Below are 12,058 nucleotides of genomic sequence, written 5' to 3' on the forward strand. Positions count from 1 at the left end.
TGTAAATTGTATTCAGAAATCACATACATAAAGAAAAGTTCAGAGACCATAACACCCAATGAATTTTCATAAAATGAAGAGACACATGTAACTTGCACCCAGATCATGAAACAGAACATGACCAGCACCCCAGGGCCTCCTCCCAGTCACAGCCTTCTGAGAGTAACCACTAAGCTGACCTAACCCCATGGCTTCGTTTTGTCTCTTTTCGTATTTCATATAAATGGGATAATCCAGTATGCACTCTTTGTGACTGTTACCTTCCTTCAATATTGTGCTTCTGAAATTCATCCCCATCGTTGCATACAGTTTCAGTTTGTCTATCCTCACTGCTGTATAGTACTGTATCGTAGAATATACTACAATTTATTTCTCCATTACACTGCTGCATGGCACATGCATACACCAAAACATTATGCCTATTTATCTAAAATTCAAATTTAACAGAGCCTCCTGCATTTTGCCAGGTAACCCTAATCCTTGCCAACACTTACCATTGTCAGTAGAAGTGCCTACTTTCTTTAAGAAACAAACAACTAAAATCACTTGCTACCCTTGTAGAATTGCATCTACAAAATAAAAGTGAACAGTTAACAGTTGTTCAGTTCACTTGAATGGACAGGGAAACTGGTTTGTTCAGGAGTATCTCTTTCTCCAGAAAAAAAAAAAAGGTCCATTTTCTGTAATGAAGTATGTCTTTTAGCTATCTACATTTATTAAATCAACTGGAACATGGCCAAGTCTTTATTTTTGTTGTGTAAACAGCCTTAATTGTGTTAACAGTTTGCTTACAAATATAGATGTTGTAGTTATAAAAATGTTTATTATTTCAATGAAGTCCTTTTATTCTTCAAAGCATTTTACAAATTACAAATTAAGCCCTACAGCAGCCCTTCACCACCATCCCAGGGAAAAAGGGAATACAGTCCCAAAGTCAAGATATGAACCAACTGGTCACAGAGTAAATTTCAAACCTAAAACCAAAGATCTGGTCTCCATGTTCCAAATACCAAGCTCACATCAAGGGGGAGCATTAATATTCCACCTAACAAAAACTATTGCCATTCTGCTTTTCCATATAAAAATGGGAAAGAGAGTTAGGGGTCAGGGAATGCTGAACTTTCAACAAAGTGCTTATTTTCTTTCTTAGATATAAGCCTGATCAGCAAGGTTTCAGCCTCAGTAAAGTTCTGATTTGTTTTTTGATTCTAAAAATGTGTATGTATCAAGACCACCAGGTTCAGACAAGTGATAGCCACAAAAAGCCAGAAAAATATAGATTCATGAAAATTTAGGGGGTGTCCAGAGGAAATTCTAATATTAAATTCCAAATGATCATTGGCTGAGGAATTCTGAATTAGAAATATTCTGCTGTTATCTTCCAGTGTGATTACTAAACTAGTACTGAAAATTACACAACTAGTAGAATAAGACTGGTCTAAATTTCTCTCTTGACTTTCCCAGCCACAAAAATCTTGGCATGGGGGAACACTGTCCTAAAATGACTATTGTTCAATCCAGATCCTGAATGAAAGTGAGACTCTGAGGCTGTGTTGGGAACAGTTGGGATATTTCTGGGGAAAGCATTTCTGTCTAATTTCATATTTGTCTTCAAATATTAACCAATGATTTATGAAACTTTCCTTGACAACTCATATTTTAAAAAATAGAAATTGTGTATTTTCCAGAGTAGTTTTCACCCTGAATTATCCCCTTAGTTCCTCTGGGAATATCTTCATCAAATTGCTTACACTAAAGACTTTTGTCCCTTTCTTTGTACTTCTTTTCTATTGAATGAAGGAAAATGGCCATTTAAAATGTAAAAATGTAAGTCTAAGTATGATTGGTGGCTATGTACTGAAAAATAAAAGCGTGAGATCTAGAGGACATACAATTGGGGGTGACAAAACATAAAGTTTTGTTCACAAGTGCAGAAAGTTAGACAAAATATATTCTTTAAATTAAATGAGCCAAAGATACACTATTGGGTAGGGAAGAAAAGTTGGCAAAGAGTCACAAAATTAAAAAGGGAGAGATTTTTTTAATGACTATCTTTACACAGTCAACTATGATCCAGTATGGACAAAGAAAAATACGTTTATTTTATTAAGTAGACAACTGTTTAGCTGAAAAGGGGATTTTTAAGAGGTGAATTAGTGATGTGCCTTCAAGTCCATGAAAGGTTTGAAAGGTTCCTATTTACCCCACAAAACTGGTCATCCTCCCATGACCCCCACCCCTGCCATCTTCCTCATCTCCATAAATGACCCATCCATTTCCTCATGTCACACACCCAGGAGTCATTGTTAATTCTCTCTTTTCCTCATTCTTCTCCTCATTCAATCCATAGCCAAACATTGTTTTTTCTATCTCCAAATTATGTCATAAATTGGTCCACCCATCCCCGTCCTGACCTACACCTCCCCCTGTTCAGGCCCCTGTGATAGCATCAGGGCAGCAGCCTCCTACATGCCCTCCCTGCTTCCATGCTGCCCATCAACAGACCATTCCCCATGTAGCAGGCAGGGCACCTTTTAAACTCTTATTATTAGGTCATATCACTTCCTGACCTTTTTTTTTAATTAAAATGACAACTGAGGGCTTCCCTGGTGGCGCAGTGGTTGAGAGTCTGCCTGCCGATGCAGGGGACACGGGTTCGTGCCCCGGTCCAGGAGGATCCCACCTGCCACGGAGCGGCTGGGTCCGTGAGCCATGGCTGCTGAGCCTGCGCGACCAGAGCTTGTGCTCCACAACGGGAGAGGCCACAACAGTGAGAGGCCCACGTACCACACACACAAAAAAAAAAACCTACTGTTCAATCAAACTTCTTAGTACAGCCCACAAGGAACTGCACTAGCCCCATCAAGATACATTTGCTGGATAAATAATACATACAATAAAGGAGGATTTTTAAGGGAGATTCCCAAGGAAAGAAGTAAGCCCCAGAGAGTAATAGCAAAAGATGGGTAGGGAGGCAAGAAAGATGATCCATAAGTGTGTGTGTTCTAAGCAGTTCATTGCCTGGTCTTTGTGATCAACTCCCAGAGAGGCCCCTGAAACTCTTCTATCTTCAGATATCGTCTCTGCTTGCCCTCCCATCCCACTTCCCAGACTCCACACTCTGGTTCCATTACTTCAAGGTAGTGACTGAAGAAGCCAGAGTCTTTTGGGGTCTTATCAGCCAGTTCCCTGGGTGCCAGGGTCTCTCCCTGCTGGTTGGCACCCTGCATGGGGGCTCCTTGGTCTTTGGGGATGGTGACTGCTGGGCTGGACCAGGTTCCTAGACACAAGTGATGTCACGAGCCTTCACGGGGCTGCAAGTGGCTGAGATAAGACCAGGCAGATCTCAAGAATAACAAAACATTGAGTAGAATTCCCTGCGCTATACAGTAGAGGTCCTTGTCAATTATCTATTTTGTATATAGTAGTGTGTATATGTTAATCCCAAACTATATGAGAAAAGAATCTGAAAAAGAATGGATATATGTATATGTATAACTGAATCACTTTGCTGTACATTTCAAACTAACATAACATTGTAAATCAACTATACTCCAATATAAAATAAAAATTAAATTAAAAACTAAAAAAGAAAAACCAAAAAAAGAAAATCCAAGGATTATCGAGAAGTCTTTTCTCTTAGCCACACCTTCACTAATTCACACTGAGACGAGATTAGACACTAACCCCAGAAACATGTCATCATCTACTATTTGCCATCTGTTGTTTATAATACACTTCCCATTCCTAACTGTGTGCTCAGTTATTCTCAATTATTTGCTTACCGTTGTATGACTTGAGTTAGGGAATCCCTCCAAGTACGTCACTACAGTTGGATATCTGAATTGGGAAAACACCAATTTCAGTTAAATTTTGGTGTGCATCAGGTCAACAGTAAGCCTCACAAAATGCTGCCCTGACAAGTTTAATTCCTATTTGAGTGTACTGTGCCTTTTTAATGCCATCCATCCAGCAGCAGAAACTTGACATATAAATGTTAGGACTAACAAATATAATTTGTGCAGGCGTGTGTGACAATTATATGATTTATTTGTCGACAACTATAGGAAGGCCTATTTCAGTTAAAAAAACAATAGCATATCATTAGCACTAATGTAAAATTACAAAACTAAAAAAAGCAATGCAGGAAGGACTGATTAATAATCATTAGTGTCAATTTGGAAGTGTGTTTTCAATTCTTGGACTGTCTCATAAGAAGAACAACAACAAAGTAAACAAATTTAAAGGTGACACTAATAAATTGTGACCTGGCCAGATATATTTTAAGTACTGTTAGAAAACAAGGACAATCTAAATATATTTATTAAAATCAAAGGTTGCAACTTGAGAGAACAGTGTAAGCATTACATGGAAATAAAAGAAATCAGACAGGAACTTCATTTTTATTCCCTACTGTCCTTTTAGATGTGCTCTGTGGGGCTATTTCTTCCCATGACCCTAGAAGAAAACTTGATCAGCCTCCTTTATTTTTCTTGTCCCTTTTATACAACATGAACAGCTTGTACTCCAAGTCACATAGCAGTGTCAGTTTCAGATTTAAAATGCCCCATGACATGTAATAGGTAAAGCTTTCATCTTGTTTTAAATTTTAAAGAATGTTTCATGACCCCCAAATCTGGTCCACTGCAGAGAGGAAGGCTGCAGTTGGAGGAGGAGATGCTGCGGGCACATTCTCTCTTTCCCCATCTATATCTTCCATTCCTCTGCCCACATCCGGTAGCCCTCCAGGGTTGGAGCAAGGAGAGGAGAAGAGAAAAGGAGGCCGGGAAGTTCTTGGATGCTACTGCCTGAGAACAGGACCACGGTGCTCTCTGGACTTGACATTTGTTTAAAGCTGACTTTCTTTCTCTTGAATATTTCTGTGGGTTTTTCAGATACCTTTTCCCCCTATGGGTAGGGATTTTGTACTTGCAGTTCCTTCCATCTGGGCAAATGATTCTCTAGTCCAACTGGTTGCCGGAGCCTTTTCCTGCAGTGAATAGACTTCAAGTGGCAGACCTCTAGTGTCTTTCTGTTGAGGAAGCCATGCCCCTCCAGATGGAAGCCTGGGGAGGAAGTGAGACAACCCTACTCTGGTTTTCTCTCATGAAAAAGCCTGGTCCATAAGAAACACTCATGGGTCCTGTGCTCCTACAAACTCTGAATGCAGGTTGATCCCAGGGATGCGGGAAGCTCTCCCGTGGTTCACCATCACAGCAGCGGGGCAGTCGGTCAGTCATCCTATAGATTTCTAAATTTGAGTCCAACACTGGGTCACTCTACCTACCAAACTGCAGGGGCCACATATTAAGCTGTCCAAATTGTCCCATTAAAATCAGTCTCCCTGGGCTTTAGGTAAGAGACAACCACAGCTCTCCCCCAAGGCTTGGGAGGACTTGCAGCACATAGACAGATGGTTTTTAAAATCCTCTCCTCTAATCTCCAAAATCTGTTATAACCTTAATGTGGGTGGGAAGGATACAGGATTAATGAGACTGGGCTTTGTCCATATCTAACCTGTTCTTCATCCTCATTTTGGAATTATATACATGGATATACATATCCATGTATATGTATATCCATGTGTATATATATATATATATATATATATATATATACACACACACACACACACACACACACACACACACACACACACACACACACAGAGTTCTTCCTCCTCCCTAGGCATTCGAGGGGGATTGGTTCCAGAACTTCCCCTGGATAACATAGTCCACTGATGCTCAAGTCACTTTTGTAAAATGGCATAATATTTGCATATAACCTACAAACATCTTTAAATCATCTCTAGATTACTTTTATTTTTTAAATTTAGATTACTTTTAATACCTAAATACAATGTAAATGCTATGCAAATAGTTGTAAGTACACAGTAAATGCTGTGTAATTAGTTTCCAAGTGCAGCAAGTTCAGGTTCTGCTTTTGGGAACTTTCTGGAATTTTTTTTCCAAATATTTTTGATCCGCAATTGGTTGACTCCATGGATGGAAGGAATGCAGATATGGGGGCTGACTGTATATTAATTATGAGGTGTGGACTTTAGCCAGTATTTCCATTTTAATAACCTGCTGCACTAATTTTTTTGAAACATTCACTGCTGAGGCTGGTTAGACTCTCCAGGTGAATTAACTTCTAGATTAACTTCTTAGACCACTCCCAACTCCAGTGCTATGATCATGACCAGGTGATTCAACAGAACACCGATGGAAGAGCCTACAGGCTTTTCTGTAACTCAGCCCCATGTCCATCCCAAAACCACCACCAACTCCATCTTTACTGCTCCTCTCCCCTAACACTGGCAGGCTCCCTGTTTCCCAGGGAGCTAGGAAACATACCAGCTGACTCCAAGGACATGTTCACAAGTTGAAGACAAGACCAGGCTACCAAACACCTTGGGCAAACAAGAGGATAACATCAGCAGCAACCACAAAAACTGGGGACCAGTGAACGTTCTTATAGTCCTGGTACCCTCCTGAGGAGGCAGATGGAAGTCCTGGTATATTCAAGCCCCTACCTTATATTCCTGAGAGTAAAACTCTCTGAACCTTTGGTGGCCATATAATTTATCATCCATAATGAGGCAGTTCTGAACAACTTGTATACGGAATCTAAAAAAAAAAATGGTACAAATGAACTTAGTTACAAAACAGAAATAGAGTCAGATGTAAAAAACAAACTTATGGTTACCAGGGGGAAAGGAAGGGAGAGGAATAAATTGGGAGATTGGGAATGACACATACACACTGCTATTTATAAAATAAATAATTAATAAGGACCTATTGTATAGCACAGGGAACTCTCCTCAGTACTCTGTGTAATGACCTATATGGGAAAAGAATCTAAAAAAGAGTGGATATACATATATATATAACTGACTCACTTTGCTGTACAGCAGAAACTAACACAACATTGTAAATCAACTACACTCCAATAATTTTTTTTTAAAAGTCATGTCCTTTATGAAGTGTCTTTATTGGTGAAAGTACAAGGGCAAATGGGTTAACAGTCTGCATAAATCACTGCCAAACCCAAGACCAAAAACTCATGTCTGAGAATTTCAATGTGAATACCTTCATTTGATTTTTACATGAAACCATATAATTACAGGATTCCTGCATCTTTGGAAAATACTAGCTCTTCCTAATTGATCTTTTTCTCTTAATGCAGAGAATTTGCCCCTTTAAATCTTCCACTTTCAACTGTTACAATCATTTTTAAAGGATTTAAGCCTAAGCTATTAACTATAGCTTCAGAACATCAGTCTGAAAGATGGGAAGCAGAAATATGCTTTATGTATAACATATCTCAACTAGATAAGAAGAAAACATTATCAAGTGTAACACCCACCACTGTTAGCCAGTTTATTTCCTAAGCCTTACTTGAACTATAATCACCTAAAGAAAATTCTGGTGTTATATTTCTCATTATTATTTTCTTAAAATAAATATTTTATGGATCATTTATTTCAGATGACCTTTAACATCAAGTTACTTTTCCTTTACGCAATGTGTGAATATCATCCAAATGACCTCATTAATCCTATTAAATTGGAGGGTTTTGATTGAGAGGCTTGAATAGGGAATGTTTTGTCCTTTGAAAAGGATAATGGTTTATTAATATCAGTGGCTCAGTTTCTGAATTAACATGGAATGGTGTGAATATTTCACATATATACAGCTCATTAAATGGATAAACATAATCACCGTTCCATACTAAAGTAGCAAAAGGTTGCCCAAAGAATAAAAATTCATTTTCTTATTTATCATTATCTTCCTCAGCCTTTCTCCTTAAATTCTACACATATCTTCCGGTAACATTGGTTCTCCAGTTGTTAGGAAAGTTCCACTTCTCCCTCATAAATGAGGAGAAAAAGTACCTTTTTACTTTAACTAAAATTTTACATGGTATTTTACAATTTTCAAAACATTGCTTATATGAGTTTAAAATAGCCCATTTAAAATAGCACTTTGTGAAGGTCAAAAAAATTTAATTTTCAATGGTTCAATGTAATATATCTCATTGGATCCTTACAACCACCTTGTGAGAAAGATATTATTATTGTTGTTTTACTTATTAGGCTGATTTTTTTAAAAAACATCTTTATTGGAGTATAATTGCTTTACAATGGTGTGTTAGTTTCTGCTGTATAACAAAGTGAATCAGCTATACATATACATATATCCCCATATCTCCTCCCTCTTGTGTCTCCCTTCCACCCTCCCTATCCCACCCCTCTAGGTGGTCACAAACCACCGAGCTGATCTCCCTGTGCTATGCGGCTGCTTCCCACTAGCTATCTATTTTACATTTGGTAGTGTATATAAGTCCATGCCACTCTCTCACTTCGTCCCAGCTTACCCTTCCCCCTCCCCGTGTCCTCAAGTCCATTCTCTACGTCTGCGTCTTTATTCCTGTCCTGCCCCTAGGTTCTTCAGAACCGTTTTTTTTTTTTTTTTTTTTTTAGATTCCATGTATATGTGTTAGTATATGGTATTTGTTTTTCTTTTTCTGACTTACTTCACTCTGTATGGCAGACTCTAGGTCCATCCACCTCTCTACAAATAATTCAGTTTCATTTCTTTTTATGGCTGAGTAATATTCCATTGTATATATGTGCCACATCTTCTTTATCCATTCATCTGTCGATGGACACTTAGGTTGCTTCCATGTCCTGGCTATTGTAAATAGAGCTGCAATGAACATTGTGGTACATGACTCTTTTTGAATTATGCGTATATGCCATATACCCATATGGGTATAAACCATATACCCATATGGGTATATGTCATCATCAAAAAATCTACAAACAATAAATGCTGGAGAGGATGTGGAGAAAAGGGAACCCTCTTGCACTGTTGGTGGGAATGTAAATTGATACAGCCACTATGGAGAACAGTATGGAGGTTCCTTAAAAAACTAAAACTAGAACTACCATACGACCCAGCAATCCCACTACTGGGCATATTAGACTGATTTAGAAAGGTTAAGAAATTGACACAAAACCATTCAGTAAAGCGCCTGCCCAATATTTAGGTCCCAAATCTTCTAATTCCAAATTCTTTTTTTTTTCCTACTATGATGTGTTAAACGCAATACATAGCTCAGGGCTTTCAAGGTGTCTTGTGCAGAATGTTCAGGGTCTAAACAAGCGCAAGAATCACTGAGGTTACCTTTATTTAAGTGCTGCAAAACTAATTATAAGGACAAGGAAAAGAGAAGCAGAAGGAATATAAAGAGTCTTATTGTATTCTTGATCAGCTGGGACTATCAAACCCCCCTTTATGGGTGGAATCAATGCACAGAGCTACATGGCCTCTCAGACCATCTGCTTTCCCTTTAATTTGTGTTTCCTTTTTTCAAAAATGAATTTTTTTTTCTAACTGATGTAATGATGAGGGTTACATCTAACTGCTGCGGGTCAGTTCTTCATAGAAAAAAGCCAGAATCATCTAATTCATCTTTTGAATGATCTTGATTCACACATGTCACTGGTCCTATCAACACACCAATGGTTACTAAGTAGAACCAGCGTTGATAACCTGCAAGGCAGACCTGCCAGCATTTTTAGGCTGCTTCCCAAGAATTCAGACTCACAGGTAGCAACAAGCACATAAAACCTGAGTGTTCAAGAACTGGAAAATAATAGATTTGAATCAATCTGACATCTTCTTCAAACCTTCTCCAAATTCTCAGCCCCTTCTCTATCACATCCCCCATAATAGAGATCCAGGGCTGCACAGGAAAAGAAATGAAAGTTCAGATGCATCTTGTCTACTCAAACAGAAGACATCTTTTGCTAACCTGTCATTGTATAAATAACATACTCTCTTCCACTAAGAGATCCCTGCTCTGAAGAAATGTTAAGAGTGACCTAGCCTTTCACATCTGGACAGCACATCTTGGCAATGCAATGCGGAGAGAATGGTCCTCAGAAGATGGAAACACATTTAGAACCCACACATTACAGGTAAGTTAAGCACGAAGGGAAGACCTAAATTCTCTTTGTAAACTAAATTGGTAAAATATGTTCTATCTGGGGGGGGGCATAGTATATATTGATACCCACCTACTCAAGAAACCTCGAAAATTCCAGAGTTGTTAAAGTGACAGACTCAAGATACAGAGAAAGCTGATAATTCTGAGCACAATGCATTTTACTCCCAATGTTCATTTTTAAAGATGTGCTTGCCTGACTTTTTTCAGACGTGTCTAAATTTCTCTGCTCCTGGACCCTGAGGATGAGTACCAAATGTTTATGGCAGGCTAAAGTGACTGCATCTTTGGAGGATATTTCCCTGTTTCTTATTTAAGGCACTAGTAATTAATCTGAACTGTCTTTTTTCAGACATAGAAGAACCAGATTCTCCTTTCCTTCCTGTCCCCTCCTCACCCTTGCAGGAGAAATGCAGAATGCTTTTCCTGTCATCATAACCTTCTTGGATTTTTGAATTGTATTTTCTGATGAATCTGTTAAAGCTTCACGCAGTTTGAGATCTGAGGTATCTGAATAGCAGGAAGTGATTTACTAAGATATATCCCCAGAGAACAAAGGTTGGAACACAATAGTGATTTTATTAATAATATGAACACAGATTTTCTACATATAAATTACATCAGTATATGTTTCTAGGCTCAATGCCCATAAGCTTCCAATTTAGACTAGAAAGTAAAAAAAAATCACATTCAACAATCTTATATTGTAGATTTGATATGGAACTAGTGAATTTTGTTCAACAAAACTATTCACCTCTAGGGAAAAAACCTAGTACAATAAATTGACCAAACCCAAAATATTCTTATGGCAAATTGTTAAAATAGTTTCAAAGAAAAATCATGAAAAAAATAACGTAAGAATTCTCCCATACATATATACACTACCAAACGTAAGGTAGATAGCTAGTGGGAAGCAGCCGCATAGCACAGGGAGATCAGCTCGTTGCTTTGTGACCGCCTGGAGGGGTGGGATAGGGAGGGTGGGAGGGAGACGCAAAAGGGAGGGGATATGGGAACATATGTATATGTATAACTGATTAAATTTGTTATAAAGCAAAAAATTTTAAAAAAAAATTTTTTAAATTAAAAAATGAAAAAAAAAATAATAATTCTCCCATAAAACACAAGTCTTAGATTCATGCTAATTTGTGGTGGGTTTGACATTTAATAATACATTTCTAGTTAATTGCTTTACCAAAATCTCCCTCCAGCCAACTGTCTGGATAATGCATTCCTTGCTTTTTAGTCAAAGAAGGGAGAAAGGAGGGGGGGAAAAGCCTGACATCTAGGCTTCTTCAAATTATTTACTAAAAAATTTTAAGCAGCTCTGAGGTTAAGGATCTGAGCCCTTTATTTATTTATTTAGAAACATGCATCTGGATCCTACTAGGTGTCAGAGACCAATAAAGCCCTGCCTGTCTTTAAGGAATTCACAGTCTAGTGGGAGAAAATGGCATGTAAACACCTAGAATACGATGTGTGAGTGCTAGCTCCAGTACCAAACACTCCACAAACAACTCCGTTCAGGACGGTTCTCATCACCTCCAGAGATAAGGCAATTAATAATAGTGTCTCTGTACACAGGAAGCACAGGACTCTCTCATAAACACTTTACAGCATTATGTTAAGGCTAGAGTTAACAATTCAGATAGATATTATTTGCTCCCCTTCACAGATAAGAAACACACCTTTACCTTGTACACTATTGGTGGGAATATAAATTGGTGCAGCCACTATGGAGAACAGTATGGAGGTTCCTCAAAAAACTAAAAAGAGCACTACCATATGATCCAGCAATCCCACTCCTGGGTAGATATCCAAAGGAAATGAAATCATTCTCTTGAAGCAATATCTGCTCCCCATGTTGACTGCAGCATTATTCACAATAGCCAAAACATGGAAACAACCTAAGTGTCCACGAACAGATGAAGGGATAAAGCAGTGTGGTTTGTAAATACAATGAAATATTATTTGGTCAGTAAAAAGAAGGAAAGCCTGCCTTTTATGACAACATGGATGGACCTTGAGGGTAATATGCTAAGTG

The 12,058-nt window shown here is 38.3% G+C and overlaps 1 long non-coding RNA gene across 1 annotated transcript in view; it reads right to left on the reverse strand.

Annotated features, from left to right (window-relative positions):
• Positions 1-4,339: 4,339 nt before the first annotated feature.
• Positions 4,340-12,058, reverse strand: part of LOC308619223 — an 82,345-nt gene continuing 74,626 nt past the window's right edge. The window contains exons 4-5 of the long non-coding RNA XR_014016149.1: positions 6,536-6,629; positions 4,340-5,066 (exon numbers count right to left, since the gene is read on the reverse strand). This is a non-coding gene — a long non-coding RNA (uncharacterized lncRNA). The remainder of the gene's footprint in view (positions 5,067-6,535; positions 6,630-12,058) is intronic.

The sequence above is a fragment of the Mesoplodon bidens genome (assembly GCF_964165515.1).
Source record: "Mesoplodon bidens genome assembly, chromosome: 6".
Taxonomy (NCBI): domain Eukaryota; kingdom Metazoa; phylum Chordata; class Mammalia; order Artiodactyla; family Ziphiidae; genus Mesoplodon; species Mesoplodon bidens.